The sequence below is a fragment of the Zalophus californianus genome, chromosome 4, assembly GCF_009762305.2.
Source record: "Zalophus californianus isolate mZalCal1 chromosome 4, mZalCal1.pri.v2, whole genome shotgun sequence".
Taxonomy (NCBI): Eukaryota; Metazoa; Chordata; class Mammalia; order Carnivora; family Otariidae; genus Zalophus; species Zalophus californianus.
Window position 1 is genome coordinate 170,684,528 of NC_045598.1, and position 19,096 is coordinate 170,703,623.

Sequence of the window (19,096 nt, forward strand, 5' to 3'; positions counted from 1 at the left end):
ATTCAATGTGGGCAAAAGGAAAAAAAAGTCCAACATGATTCTTTATTCCCTACTGAAGCGATGCGTCCTGCCATATGACTAGGTCACTTGATGACCTTACTGACCGAGAAGCCTAACAAATAACGATACAAAGCCAGTATTCAGTGTGTGTTGTTCTTATTCAGCTAAGTACATTTATTTTACTACTGAATTGCACCAGAGTGTAGGTAGGTCTTTCCCTGGAATTTGAGCAGGAGGCTTGTGTCTTTTTGCTGAAAAAATGCATATAAATGCCCGAACCAGTTTAGTGGTCTTTACCAAAAATAGCTTGGCCTTTTGACTCACCCAGGCTGCCAGTAAACTCTGTTTTTTTTTTCCCCTCTCCACAGATAGGCTAAATCTAGTAACATCACGTCAGTGCATTCCGAATTGGATGCAACACTGAATTTGTTTTAGTTTGGGAATCCTTGTTATCAGTTGATATATTGTATCAGAGAACGTTGGGACAGGAAGGGTCTGGCAGATGTTCAATACTCAGCCCAGCCTCACAGATTTCTAGATAAGGATACAGAAGCCCAGAAAGGTTAAGTGACCCACACAAGGCCACATTGCTGGTAAGTGGCAACCCCAAAATAACTCTGGGCTGCTGATGTGTGAAGCAATCTGTTTTGTGTCAGAGTCTCGGCAGGAGGTCTCATGGGTGGGAGAGGACAGGTCCCCCTCAAAAGTAGTTTGGGAGAGGGTTAGCCAGGTATGAACCCTGGCTGCTGCTATGTTTACAGAATTTCCAAGAAGGAATGTTTGAGAATCGAATGATACAAAACCCAGGAAAACAAATAGATATTTTAATGCTTGAACTTGGCCGTGGGTGGCCCTCTTAATGGCGCCCTGGCGAAGCAGCTAATTCACATCAGCAAGTTACTCTGCGATCTTTGACAGCACCCGCGTCATTCCTGCGGCTGGCCGGCTTGTGGAAGGCCTCATGCCTCCCCCCTAAGTGGCCCGAGTGTACCACTTTGTGCAAGGAAACAAACCCAGCAGCCTGCCCTTCACCCAGCAATCAAAACCTCTGGGTTTCTCCCCCATGCTTTCACTGCTGGGCCAAAGTTTCATTGGCATACAGATCTTTTCTCTCTCGGGTCCTTCTATCATCTGCTTGGATTTCAGGAGAGGTTTTGTTGCATTTTGTTTTTAACTGACAAGGACAGAAATTCTTTCTTTTTGAATTTGATTTGATATGGCTGTCTGTAATGTAAAGATGGAGCTTGCAGTTAAAAAATGAAACTTTGTCACACTCAAGAAAGCAAATACGCCTTTGCTGAGTATATACGAAATGTCTCTTTAAACAAATATCCTGAATGTGTGTAATTAAAACCCATGTAGGGTCATTTCAATTTTTTAAAAAAAGTAAAGCAGGGACAGATCCTGGAGCAACACGTACTGTGTGTGCCGATTTTGCAGGTGAGAAAACTGAGCCTCAGAAAAGAAGGTCTTGGATTAGGTTGTGAAGCTAGGAAGGCAAAAACAAGAACTTGGACCTGGATCTGAGACTCCCCAGTGGTCATGCTTCTTCCATTTTGTTAGACAATCAACCTCTACTGACTTGACTGTCAAATGTTCGACTTCAAGAAGAGGAAAATAAAAATCTTATATCCAATGTCTTCACAGACATTATATCCTTTGCTCTTCCCAAAGCCTTAGGAGGAAGTTGATGTCACTGTCCCTATTTTAAGAAAAGATATCTGAAAAGAAAATAAGAAAAGATATCTGAGCATCAAAGAAGTTACTTGACTCACCCGAAGTTGCCTGCCCAGAAGTAATTGATGTGGGACTCCAATCAAGGTCTTACACAGTTAAAGTAAGGTGGATAGTGAAAAGCATTTGGTATGTGGGTCAAGAGACCCAGGCTCAAGTTCTAGTTATTCATTCCATTCATTTGAATTGTATCCTAGACAGATTAGATTGTTTTCTGAAAGTTCAAGTTATACCACTTTGCTTTTATGAAAGCCCTACATTAGTAAATACCTGTTTTCACTAACCAAAAGAAATATGAAGAGAATTGTGTCATAAGGGTGAGTGGCATAAATCACTGAAGATAGCTATGAACATCATTTCAAAACCCTGGGCTTTTGAAATCTTCTGAACCTGGCTTTGAGTCCCTGCTCTGCCACTTAGTAACTGAGTGGCCTTGGCCAAATTAGGATAGAGAAGTTCTTTACATAATCATATTTATTTGATTCTCTCTTCACTGACTTAGTTCCAGTTGCATTTGTACTTTGCAAAGAGAAATATTCTGACTGAATATCATAACTAGTTTCAGGAACTGAAATGTATAGGTAAATATTTAGGAAAAACTTGTTGTGTGACAAATTACAACAGAGAGAAGTCTTAAGTCTTTACCAATTATATTTTTTCAACTATATTGAAAAAATTGTAAATCTCTTAAGTCAGATGACTTTAAGAGTGTGCTTAACAAGAAAGCTGCAGTTCAATATCACTTGAAGATTCAAAGTCAGGAACCACCTAAATGAAAATGGTGTACAGAATAAATTATACTCTGTACCAGGTTCTAGTTCACTGGTTTTAAGGCTCCTCTGAAATATTTCACTGGGCCCCAACTGGCAAAATTATTTCCAAAAACAACTTCTCTTTTTGATATATTCTTAAAAGGTGACTTTGTAAAGTCATCATCACAAACTGATTTCACCATAAACAGAATGAATGATTGGCATCACTGAGCATAGGCTGAATTAACTGAATGTCCTTTTTATAGAGGATGCTTGGAAAGCAGTGTGGATCATTTAGAAAGATCTGGAAATTTTCTCTTCTCTCTTCTTGTTTGGTCATAGTTGTGCCACTTGCCCTATATCCTTATCTCTAAAGTAAAGATAATAATACAAAGCAAGTTGCCCAGATTCTCCCTTTTCCACATCTTAGCACACATAGAAAACTGTAATATTCACGTAGCACACTGAAGAAAATGGATGAGGCCAGAAGAAACTTACTTGAGTTTCTCAACTATGCTAAGTTGGTTAGTCTTCTTGAGGAGATCAATAATTCACCACATTGATAACTAAGAGAATCATATGATTTATCACACAGATATGGATGCTTCTGAGAGTTGAATTGTACATATTAATAATAACACTAAGATTGGTACGTTAGGGATTTTACTGGGCAAACCAAGACATGTTTAACCTAATTATAACCCATCTGCAGCAAGCAGCATAGTTTTGGGGGAGCTCTAGACTCAAACAATACCTGACATATTCACCTGAGGATAAAAGGTACAGCATAGGCAATACAGTCAATGATATTGTAATAGTGATGTATGGTGCCAGATGGTGGCTACCCTTGTGATCATGGCATAACCTACAGACTTGTAGAATCGCGATGTTGTTTACCTGAAATTAATGTGACATTGTGGTCAACTACACTTCAGTTTTTAAAAAAGTGGTTAGCTGCTGTTTTTCATAGGAAATCTAAGTGGGGAGAACTCTTTTGACCCCTAGGAAAACAATTTCCTCCAAACGAGGTACTAGTTCAGCCATGATGCCTACCATCTATTCTAGCAATTCTAACTATAGGATCAAGGGAGAAAAACCAACAACTATGATCCCAAGAATCCTAAGTTACCTTTTCTAGTGTCATGGACTTGTTGTTTCAAGTTCAGTCTTTCCCTTTTCCCTTATAGCTGCCAAGAACTACCCTTGAGGAAAGAAACCCCATGATCGGTAGAAAGCTTTCTGAGGCTGTTGTTTTTAGCTCCCCAGCATTCCACCTGTCTGCTATTATTCCCACTGTAACCCAAGTCTCTCTCTTGAATCCCATACTCTTATTCCCAGCTGTCTTTTGAATGTATACAACCAAATTTCCACACCATTCTTTAAACTCTACATACCCAAAAGGAACCCTATATTTCCAATTTCACCCACACCAGCGAACTTTTTCCTGGTTTATGTTTCTAACTTGTGTATGACACAATTAAGTCACCCAACTTCTCACCTAGATTCCTCTCCCCTATACTCTTCTTGGTCAACCCAAACCCAGCCCACTGACTCTTCCCCAGAATAGCTTTCAAGTGGGTATTTCATCTATATTCTTACTGTCCAGATTTTGAGTATCATCATATATCACCTTTTTGCTGAAAAGTCTTATTTGTTGGTCTTTATACCTCTAGTTCTAGCACTGTTAACACTGCCCACACACTTGCTTAAATATTGCAGCTATCAGCATATTTTTTGTATGCTCAAAATCCTCCAATGATATCTACCAAAGGGTGAAATGTGAAATCATTTTTGTCTCATAGAAATATCCTTGGGATCAGTTCTCTAAATGTCAAGTCTAATTTTTCTCAATCCTTTTCATTTTATACTGCATCAGATACTTTTTGTGCACTAAGTCAAAGCTTCTCAATCCTCACCTCTTATTTCAGTCATGATCACGTTACCATGACCAGTTTTACATAGAACTTGACTAGTTTCATTCAGGTGCATTCAGAAAATGCCTCACCTTGTCCGCAAGCCACATAGTTCTTTCTTTCCTGCGGCATATCTGTCATCAAAACATGGGACTTTCTGAGGAAGCCTCCCACTATCAGGAATAGGCAGCCCAAAAGTGTGGGATAGTCATACACGTGGAGCCACCTTGATGTACAGGGGATAAAAGCTTGGGCCAAAAGTTCAGAGAGAGATTTTATAAACCTCTCTCTACTGCAGGTCACAAAGGTTTAAGCATGTGTCACCTGTGCCAACGGCCAGCCAATGCAGCAGTTGATATTATTTATTTTTCTCTCTTTTCATGTTTTCGTCCCTCTTTCCATAATTCTTGATACATGAGATTACTTCCAAATAGATTACCATTGTGTGAGTCTTCAAATGAAGCTTTATTTTCAAAAAAATATGAAAGATTGTAGTTACTAGGAATGTTCATATAAAACAAACCCCTGTGATGAGATTTTGAAGCTGGATTACTTGAAGATCAGAAAGGAATAAAACTCTGATTACTTATGGGAAGTGGGTGGTGATAATCTTTGACATGCAGTAGTATCATAATTATTAAGACTGTCATATAAAGTAGATTGTGATGAAGTATGGGTAGAAGAAACATTGGGTTATATGGGAGCTTAAGCATTTGATTGGCATAGAGCTCTCTAAGTCATAAAGATTCTTCTTCGTATCACACTGCATTGGATACTTTTGTGCAGTTGAACCTTGAGATCATGAAGTTGCCAGAAATACAACTCCTCCTATAGGAGACATGTGAGCCAGAATCACAGGATGAGAAATGGACTCCACGAAGATTCAGAGTACTACCCTATTAATGAATATTTTGGTGTTGGTACATTATATGGACAATAGTTCAAAAGGACTGCTGCCATACCACAGACCCAGTCATGGGTATTCCTAAATGAGATTGGTGGGGAAAATCCTCCTAAGGGTCAGAGTTTGTGAGAAAAACACTTGGTTTTTCACTTTGCATGGATGGAGAAGTGGCTTGAGGTATGGATATGCATTAATTCATGGCTATTAGAAAATAGCTTGCCTATTATTCATACACACAGAATGAGTAAGACAAAAGAAGGGCAAAAAGGAAGTCTGCATAGGATTCATATGGATTGACCTCTGGTAGTAGACACAAGCCATGAGGAGAGCACGAACCAAAGAGAAGACACCAAATAATAACAGGAGAAGATGATAGCCAGCTCCACTTTCTGCTTGGCGCTGGCATGATGGGCTCATGAATTAAGTGTCTGTGGTGCCAGAGATAGAGTCCATATGCACAGACTCAATAACATGAGATACCTCTCCCCAAGGCTGATCTAGATACTTCTGTGGCTCAATACCCAATCTGTAAGCATTAGAGACAAATGCTGAGCCCTTGGAATGGTACTCTTGCTCAATGAAGCCAGGCAGTGTTTTGGTGGTTGGTTGGTTACATCAAACCTCTTTTTGATGATTTTTCCTTGCTGGAATTGTTATATGGATGTATATGGGTTGCCTTTTCTGCCTTCAGTGCTACAAGCAGCACCATGACTTGGAAGCTTACAGAATGCCTGAAATATCATCATAACCATGAGATCTACTTGACTTATTATATACCCAGTCATGAAGAAACAGCCGACCTAATAGAATAGTGAAAAGGCCTATTAAAAACTCAAGTAATGTGCCAGCTCAATAATATTGACCTTAGGATTATAAATGTACTGAGTCAATGGTCAAAAGATGATGCTAGATCCCTGGTGGGTAGAATACATGGATCCAGGAACCAAGAGGTTTACAGAAAATTAGGCATTCTTATCATCATTCTCTGTGACCAACCTGTAAAATTTGTGCTTAAGCTCTGCTAGACCTGAGACCCTAATTTCCTGAAGAGTTTACCTCCACAAGAAGGGCTCCACTCTATTTGAAGCTATAACTATCACTTAGTCACTCTAGATTCTTCATATTAGCAGACTAGCAAGCAAGGAATGATTACAGTACTAGTGTGAGTAGATGATCATGATTGCCATGATGAGCTAGGGTTGCTGCTGTAAGTTGGAGTATAGCCAGGGAATTCACTTGGAAATGTCTTGCTTGTTCTGTACCCACTGAAAATGGTGACTGGGTAAGTATAACAGCAACGACCTTAGAAGGGCATGAGTCCAAAGCCCTCAGGATGGAAGGTGTAGGCCATCTCACTAGGTACGCAGCCCAGACAGCAAGGAAAGTCTACTAGACCAGCCAAAGTGCTGGCTAAGGATGAGAAAAATATTAAATAAATAGTGTATTAGTTTTCTCAGGCTGCCATAACAAAATACCATAGACTGGGTTGCTTAAATAACAGAAATTTATTTCTCATAGTTCTGGAAACTGGAAGTCCAAGATTAAGGTGTTGGCCCATTTGGTCCCTTGTGAGAGCTCTCATCCTGGCTTGCAGATGGCATCCTTCTTAGTGTATGTTCATGTGGCCTTTCTCTTAATTACTTTCTATCTATAGGCCTTATCTCCAAATACCATCATATTGGGGCTTAAGGCTTCAATGTATGAATTTGGGGGGGACCCAAACATTCAACCCTTAACAGAGAGAGTAGGGGTAAGAGAATGAATTTGAATTCTGTGCTTCAGGACGAGTTACAGCAGCAGGGACTGAGGCTGATTCCACTAATCCACTTTATTTTTTTAATTTTATGTTATTATGTTATGTTAATCACCATACATTGCATCATTAGTTTTTGATGTAGTGTTCCACGATTCATTGTTTGAATGCTCCATTCAATACGTGCCCACATCACCAGGCTAACCCCTCCCCCCACCTCCTCCCCTCTACCAGCCTGAACGCGCCCGATCTCATCTGATCTCGAGAGCTAAGCAGGGTTGGGCCTGGTTAGTACTTGTATGGGGGTCCACTAATCCACTTTTAATCACTGGCTACTACTTTAAAGGGGGCTCTGTGATGGATTGACTAATGGAAGGCACAAGTGTAAGAGGTGGATGGCACTGGAAATGGTTGATGTTGGGTGTCTCTTGTGCGCCACTTCAAATCCTCTGAGAGCAGTTACGAGACACAGTTCATAAGCTGCCAATAATGACTCTCAGACTCAAGCAACAGTTGCCTCTATCAGAGTCAACTAGATGATACAACCTCGCTTTGGCTTATCTTCTTTTTCTATGTCACTTTCCCCTGTTCATCACTTCTGCCTTTCGAGGTCGCTTTCTAAATATACAATATTCACTCAAAATTTAGGCTTGGGAACTGTTTTGGTGGGAACTTTCACTAAGGCATCTACTTTAAACAACATTACCAAAATAATTCAGCACCTAGTGAGAGGACTGGCACGATATAGACCCAGTAAACCTTTATGTAATACTCTTTCCAGACATGCCATGCTTTTCCTGGATCTTTGGCTCTGTCTGGATCTTTGTGCAGCAATTTCTTTCTGTCCAAAGCACCTCCATCAGATTTATCACCTATAAAACTCCTACCCATTTTTCAAATCTTAATTGGTTTGCAAGTCTACAATGTAAATTCCCTTGAGTTCCTATAGGAAACATAATGCAATTTGTTCACCAAACAATTTGATTTCTGGAGATACTGGAAGAACACTTTCCCAGTCAGCATTGTATGTCCATAGGACAATGTGACTGAGTTCTAGCCAAGGAAATGTGGGCAGAGGTGATATAAGTGATTTGCAACCCTAGCCATAAAACAATTTGCATGATTTTCCATTCTCCATCGATTTCTGCCTATGCAGTTGGAAGTGAAGGATCAAACCTGGCAAAACTGGCAAAACTATAAGTTGGAAGTGGCCTGGTTCCTGGTTTATCACTTGGAGGAGAGTTGCCTAGACATATCCCCACTCTACATTAGACTTTACTTGGGTAAAAAATAAACTTTCATTGTATGAAGCCACTGAGATGTCAGGCTTTAGTTCTACTTCAGGATAGCCTAACATATCATGACTAACACACCCGAGACAGACATAGAGGATTCCTCTAAATGTATATTAAATACATATTTAATTCTAATTGTCTCATTTCATTTCTATCTATTTGACATTACCTCTTTGGATTCCCTAATGCTGGTACTATACTACATACTTACTGTTTGGATGAATGGATGGGGAAGGACGTGTAGATTTATTCTGTAGGATTCCAGGAGAAAAATGTTTAGAAATTATTGAGAGATATTTTGATTGACTAGGAAGAAGAAACTTTCTAAAAACCGTAGCCATGGAATAATGGTATAAGGCTGCTTGTAGAGGTGATAAGAAATTTATCACCAGAGGACTTAGTTGGCCTGGAATTTCAAGACCAATTGTCCAAACTGCTCAACTTATTAATGAAGTAATTAAGTCTAGGGAAGTCAAAGGACTTGCCCAAAGCATGTTCAGAACAGAACCGGAAGTGACATTGAATATCCTGTCTCTGATGCCAATATTTTGTTAAATCAAAATTCAGAGAGACTGAGTAACCAGAACATCAAATATATACCAGATCTGAGTTCAAATCCTGACAATTTACTAATAATATGTGCCTTTAGGTTAATTACTTAATCTGGCTCAGGATATTTTTCTCATTTATAAAAATGGGATATGATACCTTGATAGATTTTTACAGTACATGTTACAATTGTTATTATTACATTTATTATAATTTTAGTAATTACAAAAAAAATAAACATTTCTTATTCAAATCTATTATTTACATTTTACCAGCATGGTACTAAGTAAATTTCAGTTATATTATAGACCAGAGAATTTTTGGTCACTAAACTGAGAACATGAATCCTATGGAGAAATGTATTTCAATACTCAAACAACTGAATTTGAAGTGAGCTGTGGAACACAGTGATTTTTTTTCAAACTGGGAACTCTCTGAAAAGACATTTTATAACGTGTGTGACTCCAGTTAATTGCAAGCAGTGAGTGGAGAGGGATAGTAAAAAGTAATCTGGGAACTCAGACCCGTCTGGAAGGCTGGAAAGTCCCAGAATACCATGCCCCTCCTTACATTCTTAGTTCCCATATTTTGGAGTAATATTCTTCAGTCATGATTCCCATGAAAATGAGTAACTTTTTAAGTGTAATACTATAGGGCCAGGGAAGGACTAATTTAATAAAATCATTATCCAAAGAGTTGTTTTTTGGGTTTTGTTTGTTTGTTTTTTGGCATTAGGATTCAGTTTGTGCTTGTTTTGGGTCCATAATAGTTCAAAGGTCTGCTCTTATTCAGGGAAATGCTTCTAGAGAATAGTCAATGGGATGATCAGTCCAGGAAGCTGGCCTCCTAGAGCTGCTCAGGACCCAGGTAAGTGTCTGTTGGGAGGCAGTGAGCCAGGTGTGTGTGATGACCTACACTCTGGCACATCTAGATAATGAATCCTGGCTATGCCTCCTAGTAGCTTCATAAACTTGAGAAAGTTACTTAAATCTTCAGAACTTCAGTTTCCTCATGTGTAAAATTGGGATGATGATACCCATCACTGTCAAATTGTTGTAATGATTAAATGAGAATAAATATGCATATATTATCTAGCACTGTACCTGGCACTTAATAGGTACTCAGTAACAATTTCTCCCTCCTCCCGCCCTTCCTTCCTTCCTTTCTCCCTTCCCTTTAGAATTCTAATGAAGCAATGGTAAAAAGAGATGACCTCAATGGGCAAATCCAATTAAAAGTGCATTGAGTACCAACTTTGAATTGTTTTTTCTTTTTTAATTTTTTTGACAGAAAGAGACACAGCAAGAGAGGGAACACAATCAGGGGGAGTGGGAGAGGGAGAAGCAGGCTTCCATGGAGAAGGGAGCCCGATGCGGGGCTCGATCCCAGGACCCTGGGATCATGACCTGAGCCGAAGGCAGACGCTTAACGACTGAGCCACCCAGGCGCCCCTCAACTTTGAATTCTTGAACACAAAATGCATACACTGTTCCAGTTTCTTCCTTTAGGCAGGCGGTGACTTTCATACCCCGCTACATGCTCCTACCAACATTTACCCATAAAATTCGCCTTTGAGATTCTTTTTGGTAAAACCCTACAGATACAGACAGGTGAGTGAGGGAGGACAGGACCCCTGACTCAGATCCCCTGCACAAATCCCCTCCCCTTGGGGGAGGATTCTGTGGGAAGTTAGAATAAGTCCTACAAAAGTGACAGATGGGGCACCGTACCAACTGGAGTCTGGTTTTTCTTTCCTCCTCTATTTCTCTGGGAACCTGGGTAAATCACCTTTCATCTGCTAATCTGCGAATTAAGGATTAAACTCATTTCAAGAAGACTGCTTTGGCTTCTGATAGTATAACGCAGTTTAACAACTTACTCCAAAACGAAGCCAAGAAAGCTTAGCCTTTCATGCTGTCTTTATTAAAGTTAATAACAATGACGAGTCCGCAGACACAGAGTATATGCCCCGGAGTTACCTAATCCTCACATCACTTAGGATACAGGCAGACTACCATTCTACCTTTTACAGATGACGAAACGGAGGCACAACAAAGCCTATGTGACATGCCCAAGAGCACAGTACTAGGGAATGGTGGAGACCGAGTCTGATCCAGGAGAGGTGGCCCCAGAAACTTTGGATTTAACAATGACGTCCAGCTGCTGAGTTCATTTAGCAAATCTTAATTAAAAGGCAATGCCTCTCGGGGCGTCTGGGTGGCTCAGTTGTTAGGCGTCTGCCTGTGGCTCGGGTCGTGATCCTGGGGTCCTGGGATTGAGCCCCGCATCGGGCTCCCCGCTCTGCGGGGGGCCTGCTTCTCCCTCTCCCACTCCCCCTGCTTGTGTTCCCTCTCTCGCTGTGTCTCTCTCTCTGTCAAATAAAAATAAATAAATAAAAATAAAATATTTGAAAAAGGCAATGCCTCTCAAGAAAATGTGTTGCATTCTTTTCAAGAATTCTTACTGCAGATTTTACTTTCAGTGAAGTCCTCTTTGGCTTGAGAGAGAATAAAAGTTGCCAGTGATGTCACAAGATGCTGGCTTTATTCAAATAACATGTTTCTCTTCAATTTACAGTTATATATTTTTCTTCTACAGGGTTTCTTTTTTTAAACCTATATAAATCCCATAGAAGACAACCTCTACATGGGGGATGAGAGCCACAGGGGTCTGCACAGGGAAATCCATGAAGATGTAAGAAGAAATACTTGAACACCTAGTCATTCTATCTCGTTTGTTTAAATGTTCCACCGTTAGTGTCTTTTAGTAAATAATTTGTTAGTTATTGTTACAGTAGTTCCTCTATGTAATTTATAAACTAATATTTACCTATATTGGAGATTAACCCTCAAAAATGTTTTTGATAAAGATGAATATTCAAACAAGTTTGGAGATCACTATTTTAGAGGTCCTAGAATTTAGGAAATTAACCTTTAATGCTTTATTACAATGAATCGATTTCATCCCTTTCACGGGAATTTAAGCTGCCTTCTAAAGACTCACTGGATTTATGGGTAATATCAAAGTTACATATATTTCTGAGGGATCCACTGTAACACAAAATTTTGAGATTTCTAGCATAGCATCTATCGCATAATGAACTCTCAAAGAGTATCATCGGAAGGAAGGAGGGAGAGAGGCAGCAGGGAAGGACGGAAGGAAGGAAGGGAGGAAGGAGAGAAAAAAGGAAAGGAAAGGTGACATCTTTTTTACACAGCATTAAGGGATCTTTAAGATCACAGACTTTGTACACAGTCTTGATTTTTTTCCCCAGAGTTGGGAAACTTCCTAGGTAAGAAACACAGACTGTTCTTGGATTCAGTACCTTAGGATGTTCACCCTGAACTGAACAAATCTGGGGTCTGGTGGGAGTTGGGGGAGTTTCACAACACTATTGTGAAACAGATTCTGTTATTAACCTCATTTTATGAACAAGGAAACTGAGGCCAGAAAGATTAAGGAATTTGCCCAAGGTCACAGAGCTAGTGACAGATGGAAGATTTAAACCCGCATAATCTGACCCCCAAGGCCTTGTCCCCATCCACTACACTATTACACTGGAACTCTCTGTCTTGTCTTCTTTCACATTTTTAAACTTCTTTTCCCTTTTAAGGATGACTTTGAATTTCATATGAACATATTTATCCTGGATTTTGCAAGTGGTGGCTGGGGGGCTTGCCTTGGAGAATTCCCAGCATACTATGAAAGAGTAGTTAGAACCACAATACCAAGAGTATAATAAACATTGTCACAATAACCCACATTTTGCATTGGTTCAGCACTTCAGTTTTCAAGTACACTTAATTCTTCTATACTTCTATATTAACACTTCCAGACTCTTCTCAGGGAGGCAATATTTTCCCATTTCTGATAAGGAAAGAAGCTGGCATATAAAAGGTTTGGTCCCAATCACAAAGCTAGTTAGAATTTGGATCATCTGATTCCTGGTCCTATGCCCTCTAAACAATTTGTCCAACTTATACCTTTCGATGATGGGCGGTGTACGTGGGCAATTGTTCTTAAAGCTCTCTAATAACAATTCCTTACATTTGTAGAGAGCCAGATTAACAAGTAGGTTCCATCCGGCTCTTAGTTATTGGTGGTGACCAATTGTGTTAAGAAGGATTCTGAGGCTCAAACTCAGCTCTGTGGGCATGAATGCAATGACGGATTTAGTCATGTCTTTCACTGGTACCTGTGCCATGATTGAGGGAGCGCTGCTAGCATGTTCACTGAACCTCTTACTGAGATTTATGTTCTGGAAATTGATGTCTTATATATTGCTTCTTCCAGATAGAGTTATCCCCTTAGGAACCCTACAGCACTATATTCACACTTCTATGGTTTTATATTAATAACTACATAAATATTTAATGACATTTTTCTCACTCTCACTCTTAAAGTCAGAAACCTCCTGTATCTTGGTATTTCTTCAGCCTGACACGAATCCTGGCACATAGCAGGACTCCATAAATTGTCACTGAACATTTTACAGCTAAAAGTAATTTTGTGAGACGAGCATTATCAGCTGTCAGTTTAAGAAGGCTGAGAATTCTGTGAAAGCCCTCTTGAGTTGACACAGAGCTAATGAGCTTTTTCTCCGCACTGTGTCTTATTCCTAAGATGCAAATGGCTTTTCTCATGACCATTGGGACTTTTCAAAGCCATTAGTATTCTAGGAGGGGGCAAAAGATTTCTAAAGTTGCTCTCTCCAGCTGACCTACTGCACTTTGTTTGAAATTACACTGCCTGTGTTCCCTGCAAACTTCATTGGTTTCCTACAGACATGAAAGAGAATCATTTCCACTGAGCCATCTTGCTAGGAGACCTTTACTAAAATTGTCCTGAAGAAGAAATTATTCTTCACCCCTGGGGTCACTTGCTGCTAAAACAGACTTCTCCTTTTTCTTTTAATCTGTTCTACTTCACTGCCTCCCTTTTTGTATGTTCTTAAAGGTATTGCCTTATTTACTTTGATGGTTTCTCAACTTATTGAATACAGCAGTGAGTTCGTTCTTCCTTGACTCTTTTGAATGTTTCTACTACCCCAGGGGGAAGGGTCCCTATCAGACAGTTTGACTTTGAGATGCTTGCTTATTGAAATCATTTTAAAAGCTATCGTTATTTCTGATGCTGTTAGAAGTTTGCACATTTGACTAAAACATAGAGACTGCAGTGATACCAGCCTTAGCGGGTGGTGGCAACGTTCCTGATTAATGGAGAGGGGAACGGCTTCTGAAAACAAAAGGATGGATAAATCTTGTAGCTTGATCTTAGGTCCGTGTATATTGTCATCAAAGGGTCCTAAAAGATTAAAAAAAAAAACAACTAAGGAATTATCTTATATGAAGATAAGGAACACAAACTGTGAAGTCCAATCATATAGAAACATTACTTAGGAGAAAGAAGGAATTGTCTTAGAATTGGATCCTTCCTTCTGACACGGAGATGACTTCTGACTCCATAGTCAGCAAATATTTTCTGATTCCCTAACACAAGTGCACACGTGTACACACAGGCACACACACCCCACAGAAAAGGGAAATCTTCCACAACCGGTCACGGCAATATGCATCTCGTCACTTCCTTTCTCCATCCTTCTCTACCAAATCCATGTTATGAAATGCTCTCAAAACCGTTTTCACCACGGTCAGGATTTTATGTGAAAAGCCCTAAAACTCTAAGAAAGGATTTCTTACTTGCCTTCTCCTTCTGCACACTGGCCCATACCCAGCGACTCCCCAGAGCCCAGGATTTTCCAAGCTTCTATCTTTAGTGAGCAGTATGTGTAATGAATCATAGTGTCCACCTGTAAGTGTCATAAACAGATGGTATAAATATGCTTGCATAATGTGACTCAAAACACATCTCCAGTTTTAGCTGGAGTTCAAACAATATTTGCAGTTCCAAGAAACCTGTGGCTAGCAGCTTCAGGGTCAGTGGGAGGAGAATGCCGGAAAACCGAAGCCCGTGTCTCTTGCTGCCTGTCAATGCAGGCTCCAGGGCAGGGGCTGGGGAGAAGGTGGAGTGGAGGAAGAGTGACAGGAAAACCTGTTTTCCACTGGCTCTTGAAGCCATTCATTTTCAAGGCTCCCAAGAAATTGGTCTTTGGATCCTATGGGAGTGGGTGGTTTCACACACGGCCTTCCTTCTTCCTAGAATGTCCTTCCCTCCTGAGGACCCCTCCCATTTTCCGTTTGTCTCTGCTCTGTTTATCAGATCCCAGCTTCCATGTGCTTTCCTGAGGGAGCGGAGGCCTTCCCAGCCCCCAGACCAGGGGAAGGGGCCTGCGCTCCGTGTTCCTGACACACCAGAGCGGAAATCCTCTAGGGCAGGGGTTGTGCCATCTCCTATATGGACAGAGGCCCAGCGTCACGCACAGACCATGCTGGGCAATTAATACACCTTGTTCATTTGAAGGCCTATCCCAGTATACACTGAATCAAGTGAAACAGCCCAGTTGAAATTTCAGGATGAGGTGATCTGGCTTCTTAAAGAATGATGAGGATTGACTTTTGAAGAAAAAGGTAAACAGAGTCATCATTGATCCTTGGGGTTTCATTCGTTCTTCAGGATGTGTCCCCCAGGAGACCCAGATCAAGCTTCCTATCCTCTAGGAGATCCTGTCTGGGTTCCCCAGGCAGGGGGTAGCTTTCTCTTCTGTGACCACACAGCGCTTACTCATAGCCTGAGTTTCTTTTCATCTCTTTACATCTTCCCCTACCAGGTCACCAGCTATTTAGGGCAGTGAACTGGGTCTCTGGTTCTTCCGCCTCAGTCGACTTTTCCTAGGAACCAAGCACATTGCTGAGCATTGGATAAGCACTCACATTTGCTGAAATGATTGAGATGTTGGTAAGAACACTAGAACATCTACTCATTTAACCAACATTCAATAAATATTTATTGAGAGCTCCACGGTTTACCAGGTCATGGTTTCAGGTGCTTGGAATGTATCAGTAAAATATTCCCTATTCAAATAAGCATTTTAGAAGTGTTCAAATTTTCCATAAACTAGAGAAAGGGTTTCCAGGTTTGTTCTGTAACTCTGTTTACCTAAGAGATGCACACAGCTAGTACAAGTTGCTAAATACTAGGTGTTGAATCCTAAGGCTGTGATTGAGAGTCAAGCTTAGTAGTATTTCTTTTTCTTTTTTTTTAAGATTTTATTTAATTATTTGAGAGAGAGAGTGAGTGAGAGAGAGAATGCACACGAACCAAGGGAGGGGCAGAGAAGCAGGGAGCCTGAAGTGGGACTAGATCCCAGGACCCTGGGAATGTGACCTGGGCTGAAGGCAGCTGCTTAATAGACTGAGCCACCCAGGCGCCCATGGTATTTCTTCTTAATAGTATTCTTAATGGATGAACTTAGTACACTGAAGACGTGATTCAGTAACAGAAATATAAGAAGGAGCTAAGTTAGCAAATAATTTCTATGTTTACCAGTGTTACCATAGGTACAAATATGTGTAATGGTGAGTGTTCTTCTCACTTTTTTCATTATAAGCACCCTAAAATGTCAAAAGGCTAAGAGCTTGGCAATCTTGAACCAGTTTCTAAAATTGTACTCAATTAAATTTCAGTTTTTAAAAAGTGCCTAGTCCTTCTTCAGTAAATAATCCTCTTTATTATGTTTAAATTAAATTCACCTAGAAATAGATTTTTCGTAGTTTGTTTTAAGCTAGCATCATTAAAAATGCACAAGAATTTCATGCTGTGCAATCTTTATCTTTTCTAATGATGCCACTTTAGTTGAAGAGTGTTTAAACAACTAGGACTTGCTCATTATCAGTCATTTTGACATTGAGGATGATGTATGGAACATAGCAATTCATGTCAATTATTATCCACTGGCACACTTCATTTCTGAGCCAGTAAGCAAAATTTTTGGGAGCAAACCTTCAATGTTAATTGAAAAATCAGTAAACTTCTGATGGAGTGAGTTTCATGTCTTCTATTTCCCTAATTTTAGAAGCCGCCTCAATTTAAAGCCGTGGTGTTAGCCCCATTAATATTATTTTGTAGAAAGGCAGATGGTGACTTTTTATTCTTCTAGCCCTTAATGGAGACATGTATCAAATTATTTCTAGATTTATACTAACAGGATTTAACATTTCTTAAAGAGCTTTGTGGCACTGCAGACTTCATAAACAGGGCCACTCATTCATCATAGATCTTTACTCCCCGCGGAAGAACTATAGCAGCAATTATATCCGAGACAGGGACTCTTGCACACAGTGTAGGGGCCGGTAATGAATGTCTTCTGCCATCGAAGCATAGGGGCTGGCAAGAATTATTCCCGCTGGAGCTGGTAGAGGCTGACTGAGTCTGCATCTCAGGTCAAGGCCTTAGGGACCCTAGAAACTTATTGAACACCGTCCCCTTTTGTTCCTGGAAAGACCCATCCTCAGCAAGACTGGGAAATAGAACAAAGTTCACTTATGGTCCTCACAGAGCCATCAACTGCAGCAAGGAGGAAAATGCCTCAGACCCAGAGTAGAAATATGACTAGAATTAAATTCTGAACCCAGTGTGGAACCTGGCTCAGTCATTTCCCAGTGATATGGCCTGGGGAAATCAATTCACCTCCTTGAGACAATCCGCTCCTCTGTATGATGCAGCCGATGACACATAACTCCCAGGTTTGTTTTGAGGATTACAAAGGTTAATGTGTGTAAAACAGCTCAGTCAACTGAGAAGCAATTGACACACGTGGTCGGTAATATCATCATTATCCATAAAGCTGGCTCTGGCAGAGAAATTGGCAAGACCATTTCATGGTTGGTGTTCCTCCCCCTGGCAGTCAGTCATCTTGTTCAGATGCCAAGATTCCTCAAACTTCTCTGCAATTTAAGGTCTGGAGGAAAAATAAAAGCTGTAACTGTCTGAACTCTGATGGAATTTTTCTTTAAGATTTATTTATTTTAGAGAGAGAGTGCACCAGCAGGGGGAGGGAAAGGGGGAGAGGGAGACAAGCAGACTCCCTGTGGAGCGGGATCCCAATGCGGGGCTCGATCCCAGGATCCTGAGATCATGACCTGAGCCGAAATCAAGAGTTGGACGCTTAACCGACTGAGCCCCCCAGGGACCCCTCTGATGGACTTGGGAAAGCAAATTAAATCAGTTACATAAATTGTGAAACACGTATGGGTTTTATTTGTTCTGTGACAGTTTAAACAGTGCCAGTTGTATTTTTTTTTTTTAAGGGGAGTAAATGAGAAAAAGACTATGGACACCCCCGTTTAGAGAGGCAGGCTGCTCCCATTGTCAAGCAGTCGTGTTCCTTAAACCTTTTTTTTTTTTTCCTGCTAAGTCTGTGACGGATGAAACAGCAAAGATACAAAAATATTGGTGGAATGTTAGCATTACATAAAAAGGATTGCAATATTAAGCAGAAGAAACTGCTCAAAGTGGGAAAGATAGAAAAGAAGTGTTCGTCATTCGTGCAGCATAAGAACACTGCGGAAAGCCAGCCAGGTCCTCACACCCACATCCAACCTCTCAGGAAATCCTGTTGGCTCTTCCTTCAAAATAGATCTAGAAAGTGCTTTGCCTGGATTGGTGCAGTAGCCTTCCGACTAGTCCCCCCAACTGTGTCTGTCTCCCCATTCTCCTCTCAATTCAGCAGCAGAGTAATCCTTTTAAAATGAAAAAAGGCCTTGTTGCTCTTCTGTTAAAAACCCTTCAGGGGCTTTCATCTCACTCAGAGTGAATGCCCAAATCCTGAAAATGCCCAGAAGGCCCTCCTTACCCCACTCTGTCTCTCTGACATCGGCCCGTATTAGTCTTCTCTTGCCCACTCTCAATGCCTACATCTTCCTCCTTGTCAACGGGCATCTCCTGCCTGAGGGCCTTTGCACTGGCCACTTGCTCTGCCGGAGGAAGCTGCAGTTAACTCATGCTCTTTTCCAAACACCCACCTGGTTGGACTTGCACCGGCTTCAATTCTTTGCCTAAATAGCACCATCTCACAAAGTCCACCCTGAACTACAATTTGCCCACCCACCCCCAGTTCCCCAATATTGCTGACCCTGCTGTATTTTTTCTGTAGCACTTGTCACCATGTGATATACCATATAAATTATTTATTTATTATGCTTATTATTGATTGCCTATCTTCCATCCTTTTCCCCTAATACAAATGCCAACAGTGCAAGGATATATGTCTATGTGGTTCATGTGTGTATCTAATTTGT